Consider the following 13,858-nt stretch of genomic DNA (forward strand, 5'->3'; position numbering starts at 1 on the left):
TTTAATATTACTATTCTAGAAATGACACTTTTAGAAAGTGAGCATTTCTTTGCACTTAAATCTTTCTGTGCCTTACAATCCACGTCTGGCTGGGCTTAGTTGACAGCTCCTTGTGCATTCACTCAGACACACCCCAAACACAGGGTACTCAGCCTCACTTGCATACATCTGCATTTTGAATGGGTCTTCCTGGGCTGGGAGAGTGGAGGGCCTGCTCTCACACAAAGGACTGCCACACCCCCTACTGGGACCCTGGCAGACAGGATTGAACTGAAAGGGGACCTGGTGCACTTTTTAGACACTCTTTGAAGTCTCCCCCACTTCAAAGGCACATTTGGTATAAAACAGGGCCTCTGCCCTACCTCATCAGACACTTGCTGGAGAAGAAACCTGAACCAGAACCTGCATCCTGCCAAGAAGAACTGCCTGGCTGCCTAAAGGACTCACCTGACTGCTTTCTACAAAGGACTGCTGCCTTGCTGTTGCCCTGCTGCCTTGCTGAACTCTTGTCTGGCTGTCAAAGTGCTCTCCAAGGGCTTGGATGGAGCTTGCCTCCTGTTCCCTGAAGTCTCAGGACCAAAAAGACTTCTCTTTTTCATTTGGACTCTTCGTGCAGCGAAAATTTAGACGCATAGCTTGCTCTGCGGCGAGAAAAACGCCGCACACCGATGCTGATTGATGCAACGCCTTCGGGACGACCGGAACTTCGACGCACGACCTCGCAAGGACAACGCCGCCAGACTTCCAGAGGGGAAATCGACGCGACGCCTGCCGTGAGAGCGAAACTTTGACGCACAGCCCAGCGGAACGATGCGCAGCCGGAAAACAGGCAGGAGAATCCACGCACAGACCCCGGGACATCTGGTAATCCCCCGACCCACAACAAGAGACTGTCCGCGCGCCGGAATATGACGCACGACTTCCCCGCATGAAAAATAATGACGCAAGTCTGTGTGTGCAGGGGAGAAATCGACGCACACAACATTTTTACACGTATCTCTTCTTCTGCGGCCCTTTGCAGAGATTTTCCACTTTAAACCAGGTAATTTGTGCTTGAAAGAGACTTTGTTTGCTTTTTAAAGACTTAAGACACTTTATATCACTTTTCAGTGATATCTCTACAATTTCACATTGCATCTTTATTCGTTTTGACCTGCAATTATCCAGATAAATATTATATATTTTTCTAAACACTGTGTGGTGTATTTTTGTGGTGCTATATGGTGTCATTGTTGGATTTATTGCATAAATACTTTACACATTGCCTTCTAAGTTAAGCCTGACTGCTCGTGCCAAGCTACCAGAGGGTGGGCACAGAATAATTTTGGATTGTGTGTGACTTACCCAGACTAGAGTGAGGGTTCTTGCTTGGACAGAGGGTAATCTGACTGCCAACCAAAAACCCCATTTCTAACACTCGCCCAATGGCTTTTGATTTTACACAAATAACACCAAGGCTTTTTCTGATGGTTAGAAGAGGATTTGGACCCACCACCACCAAAGGATATTTGTGGCCCTGATGAGAGATCAAACTTTTTATCTTTGTCCCCACTCTTGTCTTGTGACTTACCATCCTTCTTGTTGTCATTGTCACCCCTGTATGAACTTTTCTGCTCACCCTTGTTCTGACCTATTTGTCTGCCTTCTTTCCCAACTCTTGGGGAGATTTCAGATCTGAGTCCACAAGATATTGGTGTAACAAATCAGACATGCAAATTTTAAGAATATGCTCTCTCAAGATTAGATTATATAAGCTTTCAGATACCTTGCTGCAATGTAACCAACCTTCTAAGGCCTTCACTGAACAGTCCACAAAGTCTGCCCAATCTTGTGAAGACTCTTTTCAGGTTTCTCTGAACTTAATTCTGTATTGCTCAGTGGTTAAGCCAAATCCATCCAAGAGTGCTGTCCTCAAAAACATTGTACTTGTCTGCATCATCTTCTCTGACAGTAAGGAGTCTATCTCTCTCTTTGCCAGAGAAGGACAACCACAGAATAGCAGCCCACTGCCCTTGAGGGACCCTCTGAACTTTACAGGCCTACTCAAGTGTAGCAAACCACTTGTAGATGTCATCCCACTCCTTGTAAGGGAGAACAATTTTATGCAAGTTTCTAGAGTCAAATGTGTTTTCTCCGACATTGTAACTTCTAAAACTGCTATTGCTGCTGCCAACATTGGGAACTAACCCAAACCCCAATCTTTCCCTTTCCCCAGCTAGGAATTCCATATCTAAGGCCAACTGTTGCTGTTGCATCTTCAGTCTGGCCTCCTCCAACCCCAGCTTTCTGAGTCCCTTATCTAGGGTGTTGTCCTCAGGATTGGATGTGTGGGACACCTCTGAGGGTGACATGGGAATGAGCAGAGGCTGATCTTTCCCTAACATGTGTAACTCTAGTGACCTGGCCTCTAGGTGTGAAGGGTGCCCTACCTATGTGTGACTCCTTTCTACAACCAGCTACACTAGCAGGTCTGTTAATGGAATAATCTGTGGAAGGACCCTTCCCTGCACTTTCAGGACCCTCTCTTGAATCTACCTGGTTAGAATCTCCCTCCACCTCCTCTCTTACCTGGTGACAAGACTGTTCTTCGTCATCTTGGAGAAGGAGGTTCAAAAGGAAATCTTTGTTGGAGTTCTTCCCAATCCCTAAGCTTCTTTTCAAGCACAGCCCCCTTAGACTTTTAAAGTTAAGGTTCTCATAAGTTGTATTGACAACCCTAGGGGTGGCCTCAATAGAAGTCATAGTGATAGAAAAAGTTAGATTAAAGTTTAGAGAAGAAAAATACCTACTTTATCTAACTTTTAAAACGTTTTAGAACTTTTAGAATGTGAGTGAGACTGCTAGGTCTTATGGAAAGCACCAGTGACAGAGTGATAAGGCAATTGCAAGTACTTATCCCACCCTGCTCCACCAATGTAGGAGACAGGCCTGGTTTGTAGTGGGTACCTAAGGTACTTACACCTTATACCATTGCCAGTTATCCCTTATTAGTGAAATGTAGGCAGTGTCAGGAAGCCAGGCTGTCTAGAGGTAGCTGTAGGCAGAGCAGCCGAGGTTGAACTAGGAGACCTGCAAAGCTCTTGTATTACCACTGTAGTCACACAGTACTCACACATAAGAAAGACAATACTCAGTGTTACCAAAACTAAAGGTACTTTATTTTAGTGACACAAGGCAAAACGTATATTAGAGCCTATACTCCCTTAGGAGTTAAGCATTATACACAAAATATACACTAATAATCAAAATCAGGTGAGTAAACAGTCATAAAATAGTGCAAACAGTGAAAATCACCCTAGGCTAGAATGGGCATATGGGCAACACAAACCGTATACTAAAACAGTAGAATGCGAAAGTCGGTTTCCCACCTAGGCAAGAGTAGTGTGCAGAGGTGTGCTGGGAGTCTAAGAAAACAAAAAAGGTAAGTAAAGTACCCCACCCCAGAGCCCAGGAAAACAGGAGTAAAGTACAGCAAGTTCCCTCAGAACACACTAGGAGTCATGGTGAAGGATTATGCAAAAACCAAGCAAGACTGCAAAACACCAATGATGGATTCCTGGACCTGAAAACCTGTGAAGAGAGGAGACCAAGTCCAAGAACAGGACGAATTCAGGAAGAACAGGAGCCCCTGCTCACCCAGATGAAGGTGCAAAAGTGGATTCTCCGGTTGCAAGAAAAAGTCAGAAATGCACCAAAGAAGACAGCTGCGGGTTCCTGCTTGGTGCAAGAGATGTCCCACATTGAGTAGTTGGATGCAGGCTGGTTTTCGTCATTGGATTCCACCAACAAGCCTTGGCTCACGCAAATGTTGCGGTTGGCGGAAAAAGGTGCTACCTGGGCCCAGGAGGGACCTGGGGGTCTCAACTTGGACTGAGGAGACAGTGGGTCTCTCCGTGCTTTAGAAAGCCCTCAAAAAGACCAGACAGGACCCACAGGAGTCCGAGGACACGGGGACAAAGGAGTTGCAAATCACGGTCTTCGCAGCACTACACAAAGGGATCTCACACCGCCGGAGAACAACTCAGGGAGCTGAGCGTCACGGGATAGAGTGCTGGGGACCTGGGCTACACTTTGCATGAAGAATTTCTGGAAGACGCACACAGAAGCCATAGGAGCTGCAAAACACATGGTGCATAAGGGTAGTGTCTGGCTCGGAGAGGCAAGCCCTTACCTCCACCAAATTTGGACAGCTGGACCTTTGGACAGTCAGGATCACTTTGGTCTCACACCTGTGTTCCAGGGATCACACTTGTTGACAGGAGGGGAGTCCCACAGTACCGGTTGTCACTGGAGAGAGGTGCCTGCTGAAGCAGGGAAGTGACTCCGTCATTCCTCAGGAGATTTCTTCAGGATGAAGACAGGCAGTCCTCAGAGCGTGCACAACCTGGAAACTTTTGCAGTTGCTTGCAGGAGCTGAACTTACAGGGTTGCAGTTGTAGAGTTCCTGGAGCAGTTATGTGGTTGATTCGACGGTAGAAGGTGAAGCAGAGGTTGAAGTGTTGTCCTGCTGGAGTCTTACAAAACCGAATCTGAGGAAACACCCAGAGGAGAGACCCTAAGTAGCCCTGAGAGGGAGATTGGTCACCTAACCAGGTAAGCACCTATCAGCAGGTGTCTCCGATGTCACCTGCTGGCACTGGCCACTCAGATGCTCCCAGAGTTCCCTGAGCATCCTGAAAACAAGATGGCAGAACCCAGGGACACTCTGGAGTAGCTCTGGGCACCACACCTGGGGTGATGATGGACAGGGGAGTGGTCACTCCCCTTTCCTGTGTCCAGTTTCACGCCAGAGCAGGGACTCGGGGTTCCTGAACTGGTGTAGACTAGATTATGCAAGGATGGCCCCATTTGTGCCCTTCAAAGCACTTCCAGAGGCTTTGGGAGGTTACCCCTCTCATGCCTGTAACACCTATTTCCAAAGGGAGAGGGTGCAACACCCCTGTCCCAAAGAAAATGCTCTGCCTTCCTGTGATTAGCCTCCCCAAGTCCCAGGAGGGCAGAAACCTGCCTGTGGGGTGGGAGCAGCTGGGGCCACAGTGGAAAACCTCAGAGAGCTAGTTTGGCAGTACTGGGTGTCCATGGTGGAGCCCCAAGGGTGCATGGAATTGGCCCCCCAATACCAGAATCAGATTGGGGGTACAATTTCTCAATCTTAGACACCTTACATGGTCATTTTTGGGGTTACCATTGTGAAGCTACATATATGTATTGACCTATATGTAGTGTACGCTTAGAATGGTGTCACCACACTGACAAAGTATGGGAAATAGGTCCTGGACAACATGGGGGCACCTCTGCTACTGCAGGGGTGCCCTCACTCACAATAACCTTGCACCTAGCCTTCAGGAACTGAAGGTTAGACATATATATGACTTAGAAGTTACCTGGTGCAGTGAAAATGGCTGTGAAATAGTGTTTACACTAATTCACTCAGGCTGCAATGGCAGTCCTGAAGAAGTGTTTTTATAAGCTCCTTATGGGTGACAAAAGAAATACTGCAGGCCATGACGATCTCCTGGAACTCCAATGCTCTGCGTACCTAGGTGCCATATACTAGGAACTTATAAGGAGGTTCCAGTATGCTAATCTGGAGTGGAATATGGAGTCACTAGACTATAGTGACAAATGTATAAACAGAGAGAGCATGAACACTGGAGTTCTGGTTAGCAAAACTCCAGTCACACAGTCAAGCATACTGACAACACAGTAATACATACTGACATATAAACCACAAACTATGAGCACTGGGGTCCTGACTAGCAGGATCCCAGTGAGACACTAAAAACACACTGACAAACAGGCAGAAGTTGGGGGTAACATGACAAGAAAGATGGTACTTTCCTACAGATTCTGAGAGCTGAAGCAAGGTGTTCAAGATGTGACGCAATGTCAGAGTATTGCTGGAGGGTGTGGTCATCAGGAACACAGAAACTAGGAGAAACGCATAGCAGTTTGCGTCACTCCAGTGCTCTTCTCTGGAATCCCAAGATTGTGCAACATGGTTAGAAGCATGGTTGAGTGATTCATATATATTTCCCCTCTTTGTTATTTCTTCAACATGAACTAGGCTATTGTTGCTTGAAACTATAGTCCAATTTTGCTGTTCAAAACATACACCACTATTGTAACTGTTTCATTTGAAGTTTATCAAACTGCTGATGAAAAGCAAAAACATATTCAATCGAAAATCCTACGTCTAAGAAACTTTAAAGATAAATTGGTCTGATAATGGAGCGAATAACTCAGTTTTCATTTCATTTAATTCCATATCATACAACAAATTTGCCAATGCTACAATAACAATAAGTATTTTTAACTAAATACAGTACAAACTGTAACGCATTCTAAAATCCTAGCAAAAATGGTAATCTAAATCTACATTAAGAACACAAATTCCAATGTAAACAAATGTTTCTGTACTAAATCCAGGTTAGATTATTAATGTTTAGAAGGAATAGATGTAAAAATGAGGTTAAGATCTTTCAATCTGCTTCCGATTCTGCAGATTGCCAGATAATAGATAGTAGTGTCCACTGATTAACTATATTCTTCTGATATTACTCTCAAACTATCATTATGTAAGCTTAACCTAGCATACATTTTTACTATGCAAATTCTATTGTGCATTATGAGACGGTGAAGATCAGCCATGCACAGACATAAATACAGACCCTACACAAAAACTTAATGAATGGACTATCGTTAACTACTGATTCGTGATATTACCCCTATGGTGGGTGTGAAAATATGAAAGGAGCCAGACTCTCAGGTAAATAAAAGGACAATGACAGTTTATTCTTGTATACTGAGGGGCATATTTATGAGAGGCTTGCACTGGCACTGCACCACAAATTGTGACACAATGACTGCGCAAGCCTAAAATCATATTTGTAAAACAGCACATTTGCAAAAATGCATCATTTTTCAAATGTTACGTGGGGCAAAAGCTGCGCTGAAAGCAGCTGTGTCACGCAACATTTAACATATGCAAAGTAAGCGTTCTCCTGCAAATTCTGATGCAAGTGTAGCGCAGCGGTATGCATGGGTTTACCACTGTGTCACACATCTCTGAGAAGTGCAACACAAAGCCTGAAATGCAGCATATTTGCTGTGCATCGGCAAACCAGGCATAGGAAATGACGCATTGGAGGTGATATAAAAACCTAAACATCACAAAACATTTTGGCAAGCTCAACTATGCCATGGAGGTTGTCAGTCTGCAACTAGGAGTAGTGAGGAGGCCACTACCACCACCATGAAAGCAGTGAAGGAGGAGGGAACGTGTGTGTTCTGGCAGCGCTTATTCTCCCTTGACCTCAAGGAGGAGGAGGTCATAAAATTCTATAGACCCAAGGGGGAGTCCATTATTGAACTGCTGCATAAGATTGGGCCAATTCTCCAGCCACCAACTGCAAGGCCCCATAACATTCCCCCACATGTGAAACGTATGGCTGTGCTCCACATTCTAGCACCCATTTTCTTCCAAATTACAACAGCCAGATTGGTTTAAATATCACAGGGAACAATTTCAGCATTCCTTCACTTTGTGTTGGATGCCATAATCAAACTTATACCACATCACCTACTCTTCCTCAAAACTCAAAAACAACAAATGAACACCAAACAAGGATTGTGTGCCATTGCTGGATTTCCACATGTCATTGATGCAATGGATTGCACAAATGTTCAATTGGTGGCCCCTGCTGCAGCATTCCACCTCTTTGGAAACCAGAAACACATATATTCCATCAATGTCCGGGCCATAGTGGATTATTGGTGGATGTTTATCAATGTGCTGGCCAAAGAGCCAGAGAGTGCACATGATGCATTCATCTTCCACAACAGATTCATAAATGAGTGGTTCCAGAATTGGAGATATGGGAATGGGCTACTTATTGGTAATCAAAGCAGAAATATGCAACCTACTAAGAAGTTTTGATTTATGTCATAATAGCCATCTCCGTATTTGTCTATGGAGCACATCTTTGGTGCACATAGTAGGAATAACTTAGTCAAACATGCAGACAATGAAGTTTTGCTGTGTTGTTCCCTCACCAGTTCTGCAGTGCTAGTAGAAAATAATACATGTGTGAAGTATTGTCTCATCTAACTCTGTATGAGTGGATAGAACCAAATATTCTGCACTGGTTAACAGATCAATACAGAAATCATGTGGTACACAAGTAAAGTCAAAATGAGTACAAAGAGTACATATTAGCTGTGTATTGTGTGTATACAATGGTGTACCTAATCTTGTGCTCTTTAGTAAATGTGTCATACATGGCAGTAAACTTGTATGTTGACCAAAGTATCAAGAGCACTAATGGAAGAAGCAGTTATAAATTCCATTTGTGTCATGGACTATAAGCATAGGCCCAAATCATGTGTAAATGTCAATTCCAGGTACATATTTGAGACCAACAGTAAAAAGTACACATATGTCTCAGCGATTTATACAGTCTAGGCCCAAACATACACATAGTCATCAACCCACATTGGCATACTACATCAACGTGATAGATGAGCAGTGTTGTTGTGCAAGTTGGTTGGCTATATTTTCTGCATCTCGATCTCTCCATGTAAAACTCACACATCCAAACAATATGCTGTCAAACATGACATGCACCAGTAACTAACATACAGTAAAAATGCAACCCGAGTAAGATATCACATTGTACTCATGATCCCAATCTCAACACTCTCATGCCACATCAATTATGTCACAGTTATCTACAAGTCAAATTCACATACATACATATTAAATCCTAAGGTGTTGTGTCCAGGTCTGTAGTAAAAGTTATTAGTATCTACATCAGTTTGTCCCATATAAAAATGGTCTACACTGCCATACCTATGTGCCAATCTAAGTTTATCATGACACCTTGCCCTACAAAAAGCATTAGTTGCTGGGTCACCACAAAAGATATAACTATACATGTCACATGTTGGAAATTTACTGCATGTACTAAGCAAATAGCCATGCTAAATTAGGGGAACCAATCCAAGGCTATGCTAATGTCATGTAATCAAGCAACGTCATCAGAGGTGTCAAAAGGACAAATGTAAGTGTGAGTGTCAAACATGTTGCCACTCTCACAATCTACCTAGGGCTGAATATATGCCAGATAATCTGATTAAAAGTTTGTCACTTTGAACATATATTGAATGCAAATAACAAAGAGATATCAAGGACATTCTAAAATACCTATCATAGGAATCTATTGCCTAAACATGAAAGTCAGCATGTAGAAATTTCCAAAGTATCAGGACATGGTCAACATTTGCAATGAGACATAAGACTTGAAGATACATGTTTAAAGCAATGGTCAACAGTATTTAACACATATTGTTCAAAATTGTAAGACATGTGTATGAGTTTGCCAGCATACATTACACACATGGGGCCATATGTATGAATTAATTGCACTGCGAATCGCAAATAGCGATTTTTAAGAAATCGCTATTTCTGAGTCGCAATTGGCCATGTAACAAAATTGCATTTTCGCAAATTGCGATTTTTTTGCGATTCTGTAAAAAATCGCAAATTGCAAGACATTTTGAGAAAGCACACCTGGAGGAGCCTGATGACATCACCAGCAGGAAATGAGTCATCCCAGGCAGTTTCAGGTGCCACACCCAAACCAGCATCCTGAGAGAGAGCAACCCAGCCACATAGAGCAGCCATCTGAAGGAACCAGCACACCTGAGCAAGGATGGACACCTCAGGCCAAGCACAGGAGAAGGGAGAAAGAAAGCGCAAGCTAAAATTCAGCGAGCAGGAGCTTGAGGTGCTGACTGAGGAGGTAACATACATAACTGACATGCTGCATATTGTTGTTGCAGGTGGGCCAGGCCCAGCAGCCACAGCATCAGCACGGATAGGCGAGACTGACACCCATCTGGCCTCCGATTCTAACACCAGTGGGTCCCTCAACATTGCGACGCAGGCCCAGGGCACTGCCACTGCCAGAGCTCAGCAACGACTCAGATGAGCAGCAGGAAGGGCCAATTTCCCCATCAGCAACAGGCAGGCACAGCCAGATGCAGGAGGTCAGGTGTCATCAGACCACAGCACCACGCAGGATGGCGACAGATTACGGGGCACAGCAGCATGAGGCAGGTGAGGGTCCCTCCTTCTTTGGTGGACTGGAAGCTGCTAAGTTGCAGCAGCAGCAGCGCCTACAAAATAAGAGGATCCTCGGATTAGAAAAGAACTTGCGCAAACATAACCGCAACATGGTGGGCCTGCATTGCCAACTTGACTCCCTCAATAACAACATAGTACAGCTGCGTGAGGGACAGGTGCAGGCATCACAGGACACCAGAGACCTCACAAGTGCTGTCCGTGAACTCTGCCAGGAGCTGCGCCATGAGAGGGTGAGCCAGTGCAGACAGGAGCGCAGATTTCGGAACATGTTTGGCAGCTTCTGTCGTTCCTCTAACAGGGTGGCAAATTCAACTGCACTGATTGCCCGTCGTGCAGTGGCTGCGCAAGTGGAGGCAGCACACAGCAGCAGGGATGTTGTGAATGGACTGGTGCAGATCACCAATGTGATCGAACACATTATGGGACCAAGGTCAGCCACTCCGAGTGAGCTTGCACTGGGGGACACTGAGGACAGTTCCAGCATCAGCAGTATAGCTGTACCAGCATTGGACACCAGACGGCGCAGTGCCAGGCACAGCACTGCCACTGAGGCTGACAAAAGAGGTGCCAGTGATGTAACTGGGCACCCGAGTGGTGTGCGTGGCCGCAAAAAATGACTCTAGCTGCCAGTGGACTTCTTTTTTCACTATGAAGTAATAGTGCATTACTCAGGTCCTTCATTGTTTTGAGTTTCTCACTTAACCTTTTTTTGTTATTCCTCACACGAACATTACCTGACTTAAGGTAATAAATTTATTTCACTACAGGGTACAGTTGTCAGAGGATTTGTGTCATTTATACTCCCGTCTGAAATGGTTGTGTGTGATGTCGGCATGCCTTTGCCTTCCCTCTGCTGCACTGGTCCTGTCTGCTGGATGTAGGGGTGGTATGGGATCATCATCCTCATCAGATTCAATATCACATATTTCTACAGTTATGCCCCTGGTGGTAGCTATATTGTGCAAGATAGCACAAGTAGCCACTATTCTATATGTCGTCTCTGGACTGTACTTTAGTGCCCCTTCACTTTTGTGAAGGCACCGGAAGCGACTCTGCAGCAGTCCAAATGTGCGCTCCACCACATTGCGGGTTGTCCTGTGTGCTGCATTGTATCTCCGTTCAGCTGGTGTTGCAGGGTTGAGGTAGGGCGTCATCATGTAGGTGCGCACTGTGTAAGCACTGTCTCCTGGAAGGGACAGAGGGTATGATAAGAAGTGGGCCATCTGATATCAGCACACCATCAGTGCACCCTTGTATAGAGGGACAATACCTAGTAGATATCCTTCACCAAACTCCCCAGCTAGCAGTCGTGTGTGAATACCGCTGTGGCAAAAAATGTAAGAATCATGTGTGCTCCCTGGGTACCTGGCCACGAGATCTGTAATGATGTAGGAGGCATTGCATATAACCTGTATATTCATTGAATGTTGGTATTTCCTGTTGCTGTACACATACTCTGTGGTGGATGGTGGACAGATTGCCACATGTGTCCCATCTATGGCACCTAGGACGTGGGGAACTGTGCTATCTGGTAAAATTTAATTTTTGTCTGCTGTATTTCCTGTGGGGTGTCGGGGAATCTGATGTACTGGTGTAGTTTGCTCAGCATGGCGTTGATAAATGCATTGAAAAATCTGGTGAGACCCCTCCAGCTGCTGCTATGACCCCTTGATGGCTCCCTGAGGCGAGTAGGTGGAGGGAGCATAATATCTGCACATGGGTGGGTATGCTGTGAGTCCTTAGTGTTCTGCGCTGCAGTATGGGTTGTAGCTCAGCTATCAGATCAAGTATCATGGCTGAGTTCAACCTATACCTCTCATACCTTTCCTCTTCTGTCAGGTTACAAAGTGTAATACGCACTCTGAAAATGCGCTCCTGTCTCCTCCTCCCTCTCATCAAACCTGCTAAGATCCTCATCCTCCTCGCCATGACGTAGAGTGCAGCCATTGTTGAAAAGAGTCTGAGGCATTCTGGGCCTCTTTATATAGGTTTCACCTGGTTACCACCTGGTTTCAGTTAGAGGTATTTTGCATGTGCAAAATGCCATTCTGCAAAAAATCTCAAGTTGCGATTTTTTGATGCATCTCTTTGTGACTTGGATTTTGCGAGTTGCAATTTGCGCCTCGCAATTTCCTACTGGAAATACCGAATTGCAAATTGCGACTCGAAAAAACCAGGTTGCAAAGCACAAAAATCGCAATTTTTGCGATTTCTTATTTTTGGTCTGCGAATGCCTTTCATGCATCGCAGACCACTTTTTTGCACTCGCAAACGGACGAATTTTGCGATTCGCACCGTTTGCGAGTGCAAAAAAGTTTCATACATCTGGCCCATGGTCTCTGTAACTACGTGCATAATCATTGTATTTTTGTACTTTCAGCTGACCAAGGATATGGGTTGCAGCCATGGGTCATGACCCCATACTCCCATCCCCAGATGGAGACAGAAAAATAGTATAACACGCCGCAGAGAAAGATGGTATGTGAAGAGGACCTTTGGAGTCCCAAAGTCCAGGTTCAAATGCCTGGATATGTCAGTGGGAAGACTGTTGTATTCCCCCCTATGATCTGCAATATAATCCTTGTCTGTGCTATATTGTACAACATCTGTGCAAAAAACAAATGTCCTGTGGGACTTTGAACCACCACATATGGAGGAAATGGACACAGATAAAGACAATGAAGTAGACATCCAGCACACATTGTCTGGTCGGCAGAGACATGACCAGATTGTGGCTGATATCTTTAGCTAAACATTTTAATTTATGGTAAAATTGACAGAAATTATGCCAACATATCAACATATAAATACATCTTGGAACTGTTGTCTCTATGTGAAAGTCAATATAACATCAAGTGACCGACATCTTCTCAGCTAGATACAGGCTTCAACATGTAACAATCTTGTTGTCTGAGCTGTTGATGAACATGGGACCATAACAAAAAAAAAAATCAATATAGCAAGCCAATGTGATTGAGTGTTTTGCATGAAAGGCTTCAGGGCAGGACAGCCACATACCTACATTTCAATGGTCCATTCCTGTCCTCACATAGTTAAGCAGTGTGGCACAACTGTCTGTCATGCTGTCTTCAGCAGCAGCAAAGTGTATTTCATATGGTTCTCTGTGATTGATGGAACACAAATCTCCCAAAATGGCAGTACCTAAGGCAAACCCCTCATTGTAGTTTGTCTCACCAATGGACTAGCATGCAGAATGGCAACACTTTTGCAGGAGCAAATGTTGTCACAGATACCATCACAGATCATGAGTGACAGTTGTCACCGACAAGGGCCTAGTCTCAGGTGTAGATGTTAAAATGTTATGTGTAAAGAAGGCATACATGCATGGTTTAAGATCCACTAAACACTATACATGCCAGATGTGCCAGATTGATGTAAATACCATATCTTGCCACATCTGACAAAATATACATTTATCATGTTTTGCACAGCAATGCAAGCACGCTCCAAGGCCTCTAACAGAACACAATATCTAGATGAAGTAGCAATGTGTGGCATTAACCAGAGAAATAAGACAAGGGAGATGTATTTCCAAATATCACATCACCTCAAGACAACAGAAATGGTAAATGTGTGAAGCGTACATGTCAAAAGTCCAGCACAAATGCATGTGTTCATATACAATCTCACTGAATATGGTGCAATGGAGATGTAGGGTATAAAATTACCCCTGCATGTTAAGAGTGCTGT

This window comes from Pleurodeles waltl, chromosome 5 (genome assembly GCF_031143425.1).
Source record: "Pleurodeles waltl isolate 20211129_DDA chromosome 5, aPleWal1.hap1.20221129, whole genome shotgun sequence".
NCBI lineage: Eukaryota > Metazoa > Chordata > Amphibia > Caudata > Salamandridae > Pleurodeles > Pleurodeles waltl.